This window comes from Hipposideros armiger, unplaced genomic scaffold, assembly GCF_001890085.2.
Source record: "Hipposideros armiger isolate ML-2016 unplaced genomic scaffold, ASM189008v1 scaffold_771, whole genome shotgun sequence".
In the NCBI taxonomy this organism is placed as follows: domain Eukaryota; kingdom Metazoa; phylum Chordata; class Mammalia; order Chiroptera; family Hipposideridae; genus Hipposideros; species Hipposideros armiger.
Window position 1 is genome coordinate 203,998 of NW_017732121.1, and position 16,319 is coordinate 220,316.

General features: G+C 39.8%; 1 pseudogene; it reads left to right on the plus strand.

Annotated features, from left to right (window-relative positions):
* The first annotated feature begins 868 nt into the window (after positions 1-868).
* On the plus strand, positions 869-15,698 carry LOC109373993 (G2/mitotic-specific cyclin-B1-like; annotated as a pseudogene).
* The last annotated feature ends 621 nt before the right edge of the window (positions 15,699-16,319 follow it).

Genomic DNA, 16,319 nt, shown 5'->3' on the forward strand with positions numbered 1-16,319 from the left:
GTAATTTTCAGAAAGTGTAATAATCTTACAAAATGCTCCATGTGAGTGAATTACTCATAGAAACTGGTGGAAGGGTTAAGTTTTATGTCTGAGCTGATGTGGAGCAAAGCAGAAAGTATATGTACAAATGCTAGAGTGGGAAGCATCATGAACCACAAGAGCAGATGACTTGTGAAATATTGACAAGGTCTTTAGACTTCCACAGAATATAAAATCTGTAGCTAGAAGCAATTTTAATTCGATCTCTTAAGGGTATAAGTCTTCCATATTGTATATGAATGACATGTGAATATTCATCTTTTCATTCATTTGTTCTTTCATTCAACACCTATTTTAGTCACTATGCTAGACAGTCTGAGGAGAGAATAAGTCATAGTTCAGTGCTGCTCAAACTTGTTTGCCTAAAAATTACATGGTGGTTGCTGAAGGTGCAGTTCTGGAGTTTTTTTCCCATCTCCACTTAAGCTGATTTAGTAAGTCTGGAGTGGGGCCTAAAAAACTCACATGTTGCCTATGGACTGCACTTTAAAAGAATACAGACCTAATCTTTCATTCAAGATACATACAGTATAGTAGGGAAGACAGAGACATAAAGATAGTTATGGTAACTATTATAGTGCTGTGAGGAAACAAAACAGAGACTGCTCAGAGCTTCCCATGGAAAGGACTTAATGGGGGGTGGGGGTGACACTAAGGCTGATATTGAAAACTGACTAGGAGTTGAACCAAGGTGGGAATGGATTTCTAAGGAGGAGGAGTACAAAGCAGGTGTGGAGGCAGGAGTTGGCACAGAGAAATGCAAGATGTTGGGAGTGGTTGAGTCTGGGGTCCACAGAGAATGCAACAAAATATGCTACTAGAGATGAACATGCGTGAGATTGTGGAAGGCTTTGCCTGCCGTACAGGGAGCTGGACAATAGGGGAACCACTGGAAGAATTCGCTAACAGTGGGCAGAAGGGTAATATAGTTCACCTTTCGTATTTAATGTTTACTATGACTACTAAGTGAGAAGATAACACAGAATCATGGCTGACTTCTGAATGAAAGCTTAGGAAAGCTGACTCTGATACAATCTCTAACTTGTGAGATGCAATTTCTTGGAAGACAAAAGTAGTCTCTGAGTAATCAGAAAGAGAGCAGTAAGAGCACCCTTCCCCATGACCCCAAGAATATGAGTGTATTTCTGCTGGGCCCATATTATCATCTGGAGTACAGAATAATGGGTTTCATGAATGTCTTATGTGGACCACCAAGTAAAATTATATTTATTTTTATCTGTCTCATCAATAGACTCTTCAGCACTTCCAGGCTCCTCCAGCGTTCCCCTGTCCATCTCCAAAAGCTTGAATTTCTAAATCTGTAGGCCAAAAGGAGATAGATGGTTTTTTGTTCTGTTTTCACTTCTTCTATCCTTTATACCTTCACCATTCTGTAAGTATGTAGCCAAACAGTCAGAGTTTCAATATACAGGTTTGCAAATTGAATTCAGTATTTATGTAATGCCTAGAAAGTCACAAGTCCCATAGTCATTCTGAGTTTGACTTTGATGTCAAATCATGGCTAGACTTGTCCTTACGAAGGATCTATAGAATTGGATGAAATTGATTAGTATAGTTACTTAGGTAAAAGGGAGGAATCAGAGAAAAAGGTGGTCATGTTCCATTCATTCTTTAAGTTGTACTTTTTTATTCGGGGTTGAATGGCATCCTAACTGCCTGGCTAAGTCAGTTTAATTTCCAAAATGTCCCACTTGTGCTTTTCTATCCAGGAAGACTTACTTAGCTACGCGCATGTGTTCCTATGCGGTCAACCTGATGTCCTTTAGATGTGGATTTGGTAACACCTTATCAGTCCTAGAACGCAAATAGTAATTCAGTAAATGACGGAACAAAACAGTATTAAAGAAAAGCAAATAAATATTAGCACCATCCTTAGTGAATATAAACAAGTAACGTGCTATCACTCATTTGAAAGCAAAACTTCAGGTTTTAAAGGAACTGTCGGCAACCATCTATTTAATTACCGTGACATCCAACAGTGGAGATTTAGGATTTGAACCCAAGTCAGAAAACCTCACATTCCATCTTTCCCGTTAACAAATTCTTTAACAATTATTATTATAGTAGTAAGTGCTACCATTTATTTATCACCCAGAGAGCTTAAGATTCTTGCGCAAGGTCCCACAGATGTTGCGTAGTAAGACCTGGCTTCAAACCCAGGCTCCTAGATTCTAATGAGCATACACTAGCTGCTTGAATTACCCTTCCTTAACGTCTCTGCCTCCTTCCAACACCCCCCTGACATTCCTGCATATTAATTGATGGAGTCTGAAATGAGACTGGACATTGAGGGGCACAAGGTTTGATCCTACAGCTTGTCCTCAAGCTCTCAGTAACTGTAGCCTGTTCGTTCCCGTACCTGCTTGCACAGCTCCCATTGCCTTGAGAGTGTTACAAGCGGTGCTGAATATCGCTGTCCAGAAGAGCATAAGCCTCCAGGAGATACCGGGAATTGGACAACTCAAGCCGTCAACCAGGTATAAAATGGCAGGCTTATTCTTTTAAAGTGTGAAGGGTGATGCAACTAATACAAGTCCACGAAAATCATCAGCACTGCGTTTTCTTCAAGTCTGAGTCATGGGGGAGAGGCGCAATGTTGGATGAGAGTGAGATGCACTTGGGCTCTGATGCCAAGACGAGCCTGTCTGACATTTCAGGAAGAGGATTCAGGAGAGGAACATGCTGTCGGCTTGTTGATATACCAGCATGTCCCTCAGGATGACCTCTCACCTACACAAAGTGCTTTCTCAACAAGAAAAACAGGACTCCGGTCCTGTCTGAGGCACCAGTCAGCTCTGGGACTTGGTAGGTCAAGCCATCGCCTTCCCTAGACCTCACCTCCTAACCTTTACAATGGATGCATTGAACTAAACGATTCCTGGTGCTTCTTTCCAACTCTTAACTTTCTAGGATCTAGCACAAACGACACCTCTGGGGTAACTAGACGAACAAGAATCATTTTATTAAAGAAGCAGAGAATGTCACCAAGATGCCACAGGCCTTCCTGCTTCATTCGTTCCTAAGCAGTAACTGGTAGAGAGAGTGTCATGTTTAATGCTTTCATCAGGAAATAAAAAGTCACACTTTTAAATTCTATAATTGTGATTCAAGTCATTGAGGGAGCAAGAAGGGGAGTTGCAATTTAGAATCGCCTAGCTTCTCCAGGCCGCCCTGGCCACCTCCTCCTCTGCCTTCAAGGGTAGGTGGAGAGAGCTGGCTGTGTATGTTGGGAAAACTGCCTAAGGGATTCTTTTAATCCACCAGTTGGAGAAAGCAGTGGCATAAACCAGCAACCTCTGGAGCAGGCCTGAGCTTGTTAAGGGGCAAATCAGCTGAGAAGCTGAGGAAAGAAGAAAGCTAAGGAACCAGGAGACAGTGGCAACTTCTCCTGCCGCTCCTAGGAGAAGTGGCCCCTGCTGTGAGCAGCAGCCAGCTCAGGATGTCTTTCTCTGTTTTCAGTAACTTCAGATTTAAGTGAGTGACTCTAATGGATGCTCAAAATTGGTTTTTCCTAGATGGAGCTTTGCATGTGCTTGTGTGTGTGTGTGTGTGTGTGTGTGTGTGTGTGTGTGTGTGTGTTATAACTGCATATATTTACTATTTTACTGTTGCTATTTTATGGAGTGATATTTTAGAGTATTTCATTCATTCAATTGTTCTTTTACTTCCACTCTTAAAATTGGAACAAGAAATGGCAGAATGATGGAGGTGGTTATGAGAATAGCCCATGCCCCAAAGAAAACAAATGCCTCCATTCCAGTTAGCTCTGCATTGCTCTAGGGTCACAGCATGATGCTAAATTCAGTCAGTTCAGACATGCTGGCAGCTCTGTATTAGATAACAAGTGTTGGGAACAATGTGGAGAAGAGGGAACCCTGCGTGCACTGTTGGTGGGAATGTAAATCAGTGCAGCCGCTATGGAAAACAGTATGGGGGTTCCTCAAAAACCTAAGGATAGAACTGCCATATGATTCAGAAATCATATATTCAAAAGAAATGAAGTCAGTATCTCAAAGAGGTGTCTGTAGTCCCAGGTGCTTTGCAGCATTACTTACGATAGCCAAGACATGGAAACAACCTAAATGTCTATCCACAGATGAATGGATTAAAAAAAATGTGGAATGTACATATAATCAAGCATTATTCACCCTTTAAAAAAAAGAAGGAGTGGCAGGGTGGCTCAGCTAAAAAAAAAAAGAAGGAAATCCTGACATTTATGAAATCACAGATGGACTTGGAGGACATTATGCTAAGTGAAATAATCCAGGCATAGAAAGATAAATACTGCATAATCTTACTTATATGTGAAATCTAAAATAGACTCATCGAAACAGTGTAGAGTGGTAGTTACACGGGGGCACAGTGGAGGAGGAAATAGGGAGATATTGGTCAAAAGGTACAAAGTTTCAGTTATGTAGGAAGAATAAATAAGTTCTGGAAATCTAAGGTACAGCATGGTGACTATAGTTTACAACACTGTGTTGTACTCTTGGAATTTCCTAAGAGGGGGATCCTCAGTGTTCTCACCACAAAAAGGAAAAATAAACAGAAGAAAATGATAGCTATGTGACGTGATCAGTATGCTAATTAGTGTGATTGTGGTGATCATTTCACAATGTGTACATATACCAAACCATCAAGTTGTACATCTTAAATATCTACAACTTCTCTTCATCAAGTATACCTCAATAAAGCTGAAATAAAAAAAGAAAAAAAGAGAGAGGGAGGGTCAGGGCAGTGTAAAGACAGAGAGAGTGAAACAGAGACAGAGATAAAAGAAAAAGAGGGGAAGGAAGAAAAGAAAAACTATTTACCCAGGAGACCCAGAAGAACCCCATTAAAAATTTCAAAGCAGCTTTGAGTAGGGAATATTCCTCAACAAGTACTCTATCTTGTTTCCAAATTCCTAAAAGGGAATTGGTTGCCTAATAGCTTAAGTTCTGTGGCATAAATTTATCTTATAATAAGAGCTATAGCTTGATAACAAAATATAGAAGAAGGAACTCAGGTTAAAAAACAGTCTCTAGGATCAGACGTCCTGGGTTCAAATCCCCAATCTACTAATTCTTCCATCACTTATGAGTTACACAACCTCAGGCAAAATATTAAACTTCTATACATCTCACATGCTTTACCTCTAAAGCAAGGGTAAGAAGTCTATCTTATTGAGTTGTTCTGAAGATTAGATGATACATGTAACTTCACATTACCTGACACAAATGATCAGCAATCCTTAGCTCTGATTACTCATCATGAATTGAATATCTACCGTGCTCTGAGCTGTGCGCTCTGGGCTACATTATAACTAATCCTTAACATATGCCTAAAATGATTCTCCCATTATATTGAATACTGTCTTTTACTCAGGATCATGTAATAAACAACAGACCTGTCTGATTCAAAAGACTTCATGCTTTCTGCCACATCTCTGCCCCTAAAATAAGATATTACTAACAAAAGCAATTGGAGGGAAATAAAAATAACAAAAAACATGATGATGTAACAAAACCTATAAGCCTGAGACAAAATAAATTAGCACTAATTTAGAGTATTCCAATTTTCATGACTTTGATTTCTACTGCAACTAAATTTCAGAAGTGAAGAAATGATTTACATAGTTGCTCTCAAGTCAGTTGACTGGACATGGTAAATGGGTACAATGTTCACTTTTTAAAAGTTTTTATGAATCAGGAGACTAAGAAAAATAACGAGAATGTACATAAATCAAAAGGAGAGACCTGGGTAAGAAAATCTAAATGTGGAAAATAGAAACTTTTCTTTAGGTCAAACAAAATTTCAAAGTTGTAGAATCCAAGAGGAAAAAAATAGGCAATAATTATCAAACATTTCCAAAACAGGACTTTTTCCAAAATCTACAGAAGAGTAAGACATTAATTTTGCTTAGTAAGATGCTCCAAGTTGGATAATACAGCCAAAGTTCCCAGTGACTATACAGCAATGAATTCCAAATTAAAATACATTTGCTATAGAGCTCCAGACTGCATTTGATGTTTGCTGAGTTTGTTATAATTAATGTCATTGCCCTGAATGTCAAAGGAATTAATAATGATTAGCCTCTGATTATAAAGAGCTGCCTATCCAGGGTTAGTATGTTAACATTCAAAAACAATTTGCTTTATTAAAGCGTTTGTTTTTAAATTGTCAACAGCAATCTGGAAATCAATGAGTTGCATTTTTCAGAATCAGGGATCCCATATAGGTCGTTGGTTTTCTTGCTGGAGCTGTGTTCCATAGTTACATTATTCAGGCAGATGATCAATGCGAAAAGGCGGAAAAGCGAAATTCCTTAAATAAGATCTTGACATTGCCCATTACCCTGTGTGGGGTTATGTTGACACTTAATAAATTGGAAACAATTTTTGCTGTTTGAAATGTAGAATGTGTCACTAGTTATGGTCTAATCTAGATCTAGAGAACATAAAAAATTACTTTTTATAAAAGCAGACACATGGGCCTTTATTAAATGCCATCGGCGTCTGAATTTACAGAGCAGGTGTCTATGAACATCAACTGAAGTCGCTGAAGCCCTGGATGACGCCCTTCTCTTTATCATCTGCAAACTTTTAAAAGGGTTGAAATTTGCATGCAGCATGCCTTACAACATGGTTGAATTTTTAAAGATTTAAAATTTTCACTGATATTATGAACGTGGATACCTGAAGAAACAAAGTTAAACCTGATCCAAAGAGGACAATGGAATATTTAAGTCAAAAGAAGAGTGGAGAACACTGAATGATCATCAAACCCCAGAGAATGAAAACCTCTAGGGGTTAAAGGGAGACGATGAGGTTTGGACAACATGTGAAAAGCAGGAAAGCATCCTTTTTACACGTGCATGCGGTCTGCTGGCCATCAAAAGATAATTTCTTTCTTTCAGTGATGCATGTGAAATGTGCATCCGATTTTGCCTGTACCTTAACCCCTTAGTCTTGGTCACGTTCTTAAAGAGAAATAATAAGAGAGTTTCGAAGCTTCAATAAAATGTCATTGGAGATATGGAAATTAGACAAGATACCAAAGCGTGGCTCACTTGAGCTGGCCATGAAAAGAACTTTTAATGCAATAAACAATATAAGAATACTATATACCTGTTGTGAAAAAAAAAGAGTACCTTTATTATTTATCCTTTTCCTGTTTAAAAATTCTTCAAAACAAAACACAAGTTGCTTGCTGTTTTGACTTCTACTCACATGTATATCACCCATGAAACTTCCATTTTTAACATCAGGAGGAATCTTTTAAAGAATGACAGTAAAAGGCTGGCCAAGTGGCGCGTTGGCTAAGAGCCTGCTTGGGACGCCAGAGGGCCCTGGTTCGGATCCCACATATGAGGGCCAGTGACACTGCCCTCTACAGCTAAGATGCTGAACAACAGCTCAACCTGGAGCTGGGCTGCTGTGAGTCACTGGCGATGGCGTAGGCTGCAGCCCCTGTGGCAGTGGGTTGCCATGGGCTACCGTGTGTAGCCAGCAGCCAGCATGAGCAGCCAGCAGGCACCATGAGCAGCCGTCCAGAAGCCGGCGACTGATCTGCCTTACCCGGGAAGAGCACAATGATGGTGCCAACTTGGGCCAGTGAAGCAAAGTCCTTCACAATTAGACTGAAAAACAAAAGGACAGCAGCTTGTCTGTTCCCCTTCCCCCAATTCCCCAGCGCTGTTCCCATCCCCCAATTCCCCAATAAAAATCTTTAAAAAAGAAAATTTCAGTAAAACCAGGGAAATAGAGCCTATATTCAGTAGGAAAATCAGTCACAACAAACTTGTGGTCACTCTTGAGGAAACTTTGTTCCCTGCTGTCATTCATTCCTTTGCTAACATTATTTCCAACTCATGGAACGTTTGGAATTCTCGATTGAAATGTTTCCCTTCTTTTCTTCCTGAAAACCCAATTTCAAATGTTTGCTACTCTGATAAATCTCCCTAATCTCTTCCCAGGGAGGCCGCAACATTCAAGTGTATTAAACCCTTAGCACACTCTATTAGAATTATTTGTTTCTGCTTCTGTATCACTTCACTTGACCCAGGATTAGAAGTCCTGGTCACATTTGCATTTCAGTGTCTCAGATGCACCAGGCCCTACCTGGCACCTGTTAACTGAATAAAATTCTCGTAATTTCTCAAAATCAGAATAGTTGGTCATTCAACTGATCCAAGGAAAAGTCTGCTCTAAATGACTGATTCTAGATTTTTAAATTTTGCTTTAATTATCATTTGGGAATGTATGATAAATAAAATTGTGGTTCTCAAACTTCTTGGTCTTAAAACCCTTTCCATTCTTAAAATGTGTTGAAAACACCAAGAGCTTTTGTTTCAATGAGTTGTGTCTTCTGATATTAAAGATGTTAGAAATTTAAGCTGAGAAGCTGTTAAAACACAAGAAAAGCAAACTGGGAAATCAAGGCTCGGGTTGAACAATTTACCAAAAGACACACAATAAGCGTCAGAACCAAATTTCAAATAAAGGTTTCTGACTTCAAATCTGTTATCCTTCATATAATGTTAAAAGGTGCCTTGCATTGAGGACTTGGAAAGGTTTTTAGTGTATTAATGAGTAGGGTGGGTTTTGGGGGTTTTTTTTTCAATTTAAAAAATATATTTTCAGTTTTACCTATTGTGTCCTTTGGGTTATAACTCAATACTGTCAGTATTTATTCTATTACTTGTCAGCATTATCTTACTTTTTGACCCTGTAAAAGTCTCCAGGGTCATCCTGTATTTTCTGTGCCATAGCTCTAGCATCAGTCATTTCTCTAAGGCACTGTGTCTTCTTTGATTGGAGAACAGTGTTTAGAAACCAAGATCCAAACGCTAGGTGTGCTTGTTTCTACTGAGGTATCATTGCATCTAGGCCCCCTCAGCAGACTGGATACACACATACACATACACACATACACATACACATCAATGCCTATCTATCTACCTATAGTTATCTATCTATAAATATGGGCTCATAATGACATTTGTGACTCTTACCCAGTACCAAAGGGATTATTCTAGCTTTCTTCTCTTGCTCTTGTGTAAGTTTTCTCTCTATCAGTGAGAAGCCTGTAGAGTCTGTGTTTTTAATCAATATCCTATATCTTTCTAATTCATACATAGGTGTGTTCTAAAAATTAACTTGGGAATTTGGGATATGTTTTTTCAGAGGTGGAAACAATTGTGAACATGGTGCCCTACTGTATATGGGAGTGAAGTTCCCAGTCTAACCTATAGAAACCTGATAAGCCCGGGTGCAAGATTTAGAATGCACTTCCCTGATCAGAAGCCCAGTTTACAGTATTATCAAATTTCAGTGAGTTCCGTTCCCATTAGTACTATACTTACTGCCTCATCTCACATTTGAATAAAACTTCTCATTTAAAAAGCGCTTGCACATACATCACCTTATTGAATCTTCACAAAAATATAGGAGCTGGGTGTTATTATTTATAATCCCTATTATGTTAGAAACTAGGACCTTGAGAGTCAGAGTGAGAGATTAATCATTAATCATAGGAAATATTTATTTGATTACTGTATATCCTATTAATTTTACCAATATTAATTATCATTTACGTATAAAATTAACAATGTGGCAGTACTTTAAAACAGTGCTACTCAAAGTGTACTCACTGGAACAGCAGCAACATCACCTGAGCACTTGTTGGAAATGCAAATATTGGACCCCACCCCCAACCTATTGAATCAGAATGGTTGGACTTGGGGCCGGAAATCCATTCTCCAGGTGATTTTGGTGTTCACTACAGCTTGAGAGCCTCTGCCTTACAGAAAGGTAAACCCAAGATTCTTGAGGATACGGCTCGAGCTGGGCTTTCTCTGGGTAAGAGATGGGTTTTTCTATGTTCTATTCAGTACCCAGTTAGGTCAGTCTGGCCATAATTTTTATTTTAGACATTTTAAAAAGATTTTTAAAAAGCAAGTGGCAAGCTATTTCCAGGCAGGCCCTGGTTGAAAGATGATTGAACACATTCCTGGGGGGCTGATAAACATGTGATTCCCATTAGCAAGGCTGATCTATATCATGCTTGGCTTTTCTCAAAAAGAAAAGAAATGTTTTTTGGTTCTTATTGTGACCCATGTTCAGTCTGAAGAATGAACCTTGGATCTGGAAAACAATATTCTTGGATCTGAAGCTCTGGAGAAGATTCCGATGGTCACTGAAGCTCATCTTGGGAAACATCTCAATCCCCTCATTAGTATTCACCATACCCAATCAGCAGCACTTCTGAGCACAGACTTTAAATCAAAAGCTTTGCTTAAAATTCTCATCTCTTTGCAAATCACAATGAATGTCAATGATGAAAAAAATTACGGCATAGAAGATTGCATATGGGCCTCAGAAATCATCTGGTCTGGCTCTATGACTTTCAAACGAGGAACCTGAGATATAGAGAGATTCATCAAGCCATGGCTTGTCCATGGTCACACAGGGAATCAGGGCAATGCTGGGAATAGATCTTGGGTTTCTGGCCTCCTCGGATACCTGTGGATATGTAAATCAGACCCTAAAAACAGGGTTTTCCTTCAGTGTCTCTTCCAGTTTATCACTCACAAATAGCAACATTCTTATAGGAGAGGAGCCCTCTTAGATGTCTCCACATCATTGTCAGGTTGCTTGGAAAATACTCTAGACAATGCAGATGGTAGAGATACCAGACACCCCCGTGGATTAGTAGATGTGGAATAAACTGAAATAGCCCAGAAACGTGGTGTTTGTAAATAAAAAAGTCACTTTATGGTGATTCACCTAATTTGAGGTGAGTTTACATCTGGGCATAGACAGTTTATGTTTTCATAGTCAGGTATTTATTTGAGAGGGAAGTGAGAGTTACAGGGTTTTTTTATAGAAATGCACCAACGAGAGGACTAGAGAACCAAGGGACAGAGTGAACATGGGGGCATAGAAAGTGACTCTCCAGAGACAAGAGGATTTGAAGGAAGAAAGAAATATGGCAACTCTCTGCAAAGAGGATTGGATTCTTGCCAGTGAACCAACAATTCATTGATAGGGAGTGGCAAGTTGAAGAAAAAACATATAAGCAGCCTGAAATAATAGCATGAGTCATCCAATCCTGAATGCTCATACCTGAACTGAACTTAACCAAAGCACAAATACCCAGGAGAAGAGCTGAGTGTGTACAGGGGAGATCTAAATCTTCAGGAAAACTTAAATGTACAAACTCCAAATTCTGCAAGTAGATGAAATAAATGGATTTTGGAGACTGAAGTTGCCCAGAAATTGCCAGTGTCTATAGCCCGTATATTTCACGTTGAATGAATGTGTTATGTAGTATTTGGGGGTTAATTAATGTCTCAGCATAGGTGCATGGTAAGAGTACTTACCATATTTTAAAGCTTCTCAGGAGTCCTATAAAAAGTTTATGTGCTACTGACAATATCCCATGAAAATAACCTGGTAGAATTCATGAAAATATCCATGGAAAGATGTGCTGCAGAAATAAACGACTCTTCTTGGTGTCTTATCATTGCAGTTTTCTGAATCTTGAAACATTGTTATTTTATGTAGAATTGACTGTATGTCTATCAATCTCCTGGGTGCTGTAAGAGATTCAGAGAAAAACAGACACACAAGACAGCACATAGAGTTGAATTCTACAATCACCAGAAAATTGTGAGTCCTGAATGAAGTGCTTATATACTAATTGAGGAGAAAAAATCTAACATGCAACAAGGAAAAACTGTGAAACGCTAAACTGGACAGAGGGAATGATGGGATTAGCAAGGCCTGTAAGAGACAATATTTCGTAGAAGAATTGGAATAGAAGTTGAATCTTAAAGCGTAAATAGGATTTGGATAGATAAATAAAAGAGTTGACATACTTTAGGCTCGGAAAAGATCAGTAAGACAAGTCATAGCATGGCCAATATATATAAATGGAGGGAGTGGATGGAGAGGGATTACAAGAGAAATGACGTCCAGATTATGGGGAACATGTAGGAGAGCAATTGTCGTGGTTAATTTTATTTGTCAACTTGATTGGGCCAAAAGTTAGTTGCCCAGATAACTGGTTAAACATTATTTCTGGGTAGGCCTGTGAGGGTGTTACTTGAAGAGACTAGCATTTGCTTTGGTGGCTTGAATAAAGCAGATGGCCCTACACAATGTGGGTGAGCATCATCCAGTTTGTTGAGAACCTGAATAGAAAAGACAGTGGAAGGTTGAATTGACTCTCTGTGTCTGACTGTTTGAGCTGGGACATTGATCTGCCATCAGCACGTCTGGTTCTCAAACCTTTAGACCCAGACTGGTATCTATACCATCAGCTCTCGGACTCTCAGGCCTTCAAACTATGCCACCAGCTTTCCATCTTGGAGATGACAGATCTTGGGATTCCTCAGCCTCCATTGTCATGTGAGCCAATACAATATAATAACTATCTTTCTAGATAGAGTTAGATACAGATACAGATATGGATGTACATATGTTATTGATTCTGTTTTTCTGGAGCATGCTGACTAACACAGAAGATGAAGTCATCTGAGTGGTATGGGACCAAAGTATATGAAGTTTTGAGATCCATGAATGTTTGGACTTGGTGCTGAGAAAAATAGGAAGTCACTTAAGCAGGGGAGAGACGTTAAAGAACCATTGTTTTAGGAAGACATTTTCCAGAAAAACAATAAACTGAAGAGGGAAATTATGTAATGAGATGTTATGAAGTTATACAAGCAGGACTTTATGAATATCTCGTCTAAGGTATCAATACTGAGAATGTATGACTGACATTTCAAAAGAATAAATAATAAGTTTTGGTGTCAAATAGAATGATCTACTAAAGATAATGTTTTTAAGCTTGATATACTCAATAAAAAGTACTGGATGACTATTGGAAATAGTTTATTATATAGTTGGTTAACTATAGCTTGGAGAGGAAAATGATGAGTTAGATTTGAGTTGAACTGAGCTTGAGTGAGAATGTTGCGGTAGAGAAAATATTCTTTGTTTACCAAATCCCATGTGATTTGTTTCCTCTAGTGCTCACATGAAGACTGTATTTATGAGGCTCCTTCATATTAGGTTGGGATCATGTGACTAGGTTCTGGCCAATAGGATGTAGTTGGAAGGGACCTATGCCACTCCCACATCCGGGTCTGGTCTGGTTACCACGAGTTTAGGAAAGGATTTGTATCCATGAGTCACTGTTTAGAAGAGAACAATCTGCCCCACACTGAGTGTGACATGAGTAGCAATAAAACTTTTTCATGTTATCACTAATCTTCCAGGCTTCTTTGTTTGTTATTGAGCCTGCCATGTCCTAATTAATGTAGCTGTGCCATCTAAGCAGACATATCCTATAAACAGTGTTGAAATGTAAATAACTTGATTCATAATTTGAAGTTTAGATTTGGAATCCATTGTCCCGATAGTCGTATTTGAAGAAACAACAGTGCATAGGCTTTTTGAGAGAATGAGTGAATAAAAATAAAGGCATGAAAGATGGAGCATGGGTGGAAATTAACATCTAAGCGAAAGGAAAAAGGTACTTGGAGAAGATGGCAAAACAAAAAATTTCAGAGAGGAGAAGGCTTAAAGAAGCAATGCAGCATTCAGTGCTTCACAAATATTAAGGATAGTGAAAATTAGGAAAGGGCGTTTTTCAAAGAGTAATTTCTCAGTGACATGAAAGATAATAGATTCAGTAGAGTGATGGGGGTCTTCAGTCACACTGATGAGAATTGGTAAAAAAAAAGAGAGAGAGAGAGAGAGAGAGAGAGAGAGAGAGAGAGAGCGCTTGTGTATTCTGGGGTAGGGAAACCTGAAACTTTTATCCACCCTAATTTCCCAAGAGACACCTAACTGCCTAATTAAACTATATACTTCTTTAAATGGCTGAACAGACAGCACCCTGCATATGAAGGAATTCTAAGAGACAAACCTAACCCAAGGTGTTCTTTTAGTCACTTTGAGACTTCCTGGTTTAGACTGGCCCACACAGTGGCTTCTAACTGCAGCTGTCTTCCTGTCAGATTTTTTCAGAGCACACACTACCTGAGAATGACTTAGTTGCCTTTTCATCATTTTATTCTCTCATCTATCCAAGAGCAAGTTGTTGATTTTTTTTTTTCATCTTCCAATTCAATCGGTGTGGAAAGGCATCTTATCATATGCTGGATGCAGCTAAACAAATCCATTCATTTTAATGCCAGACCTTGCCACATCTAAGGTGTCTTTGAGGGACTGACTATAATCTTGTCTTTGTTCTTATCATTCTCAGACAATTCACATTTCCAGAGCTCCGGCCAGGTCCTCAGCTCTGTCATATTCCCCACACCGAATTCTGTTTCTCTTCCCTGCTTTGTTTTAGATAAGGTTTCTGTCCCACACATCTGAGGAAAGGTTGGGAGCCTACTGTGTAGGTGTCAATTTCCACCAGAACAGAAACCTGATTTCCCCTGGATAGGAAACCTGATTTCCCCTGGATACTTACTTGGTATTGTTATTGGGATTTTATTGCTGAAGTTCGAGTGAATTTTAATGACTGCCTTACAAACATATCAAGGACTGCCTTTCACAGAACATTGCCATTAAGAGTTTGTTTGAGTAATTTGAATGCCTTACAAAATTATATTCCCCATGGAATTAAATTCATGAAATGCTCGCTCCTCCTCCCTGTATTCATTTCTAAATAGTCCTGATATGACTTAATAGAACTTGAGAAATACACACAGATTAAAATATAATCAGAGCATTTCAGTAGTTGAGACAACTTAAATTTTATTTAATCTAATTATCTAAGAATAAATCCCCTCAGTTCTCCGCTTTTCCCCAATGAGCTGCTGTCTGGTGAAGAGGAAGCCTTAGAATTCTGAGTCGCCAGAAACACGCAAATTAATGCTGAGAATAAGACAAAGATCAGTATGGCAGGTGCAAAGCGCGAGCCTCTGGCCACGGCTGCAGCCCCCAAGCCGGGGCTACGGCCAAGAACAACTCCTGGAGATATTGGTAACAAAGTCAGTGAATAGCCGCAGGCCAAATTGCCTCTGAAAAAGGAAGCAAAACTTTCACTGCTGGAAAAGTTATTGCTAAAAATAAACTACCAACGCCGCTAGAAAGGGCACTGGCGCCTGTGCCTGAGCTGGAGAAAAACTTTCACCTGAGCCTATGTTGAGTCATACTCTCTTTCCAAGCCCAGTGGAAACATCTGGATGTACCCCCACAGAGGAATACCTGCGTCAGGCTTTCTCGGATGTACTTCCTGCAGTGAATGAGGAGGAGGCAGAAGATGGAACAGATCCCAACCTGCGTAGTGAAGATGTGAAAGGCAGCTATGCTTTTCTGAGACAACTTGAGGAAGCGCAAGCAGCCAGACCAAAACACATACTGGGTTGCGAAGTCACTGGAAGCATGAGAGCCATCCTAATTAACTGGCTGCTGCAGGTTCAAATGAAACTCAGGTTACCTCCGGACACCATGTACATGGCTGTTTCCATTATCGATCGGTTCACGTGGAATAACAGTGTGCCCAAGACGAGGCTGCAGCTGGTTGTTGTCACTGCCATGTTTATTGCAAGCAAACATGAAGAAGGGGTCATTTTCCTCCCCTACAGGCTGGGCTGGTACGTGACTTGCTTTGACTTGAAAACATGTGGCTGAAGCGAAGGTCTGAGACTTCCAGGCCCAGTCCTTGAGAAAACTGGGAGCTTCCTCCTTCCCTCTCTGGGAAGCCAGCTGCCATGCTCTAAAATCCTGGGTTGTATCAGACCAGTGGTTCTCCATCGGAGGCAATGTTCCCTGGGGACATTTGGCAATGTCTGAAGATATGTTTGACTGTCCCAACAGGGGCATGGGGGGAAAGGCCTGCCACTGGCATCTGGTGGGTAAAAGCCAAGGATGCTGCTAAACATCCTACAAAGCTCAGAACAGTCCCACAGCAAACAAACCAAAAAAACCATTCAGCCCTAAAGGTCAATAGTGCAGAAGTTGAGAAACCCGGTTTAGACTACAAGTGGTGAGAGAATGAATATGTGGAGACAGAGAGAGAGGGGCCGTAGGGAGGACCACTAAGACACCAGACCTCTGAGTTGAAAACTTGTCGGATCTCCTGCCTCAGCCTAGGCATTGGCTAAATGCAACTGAATCATCGAATGACCTCGGCTGGCACAACTTGGAGCAGAAGAACCACACAGCTGAACCCTGACCACATTTCCTCTGCTACAGAATTGTGAAATATCTGACATTTAAGCCTCTGAGTTTTGCGCTGGTTTGTTGCACAGC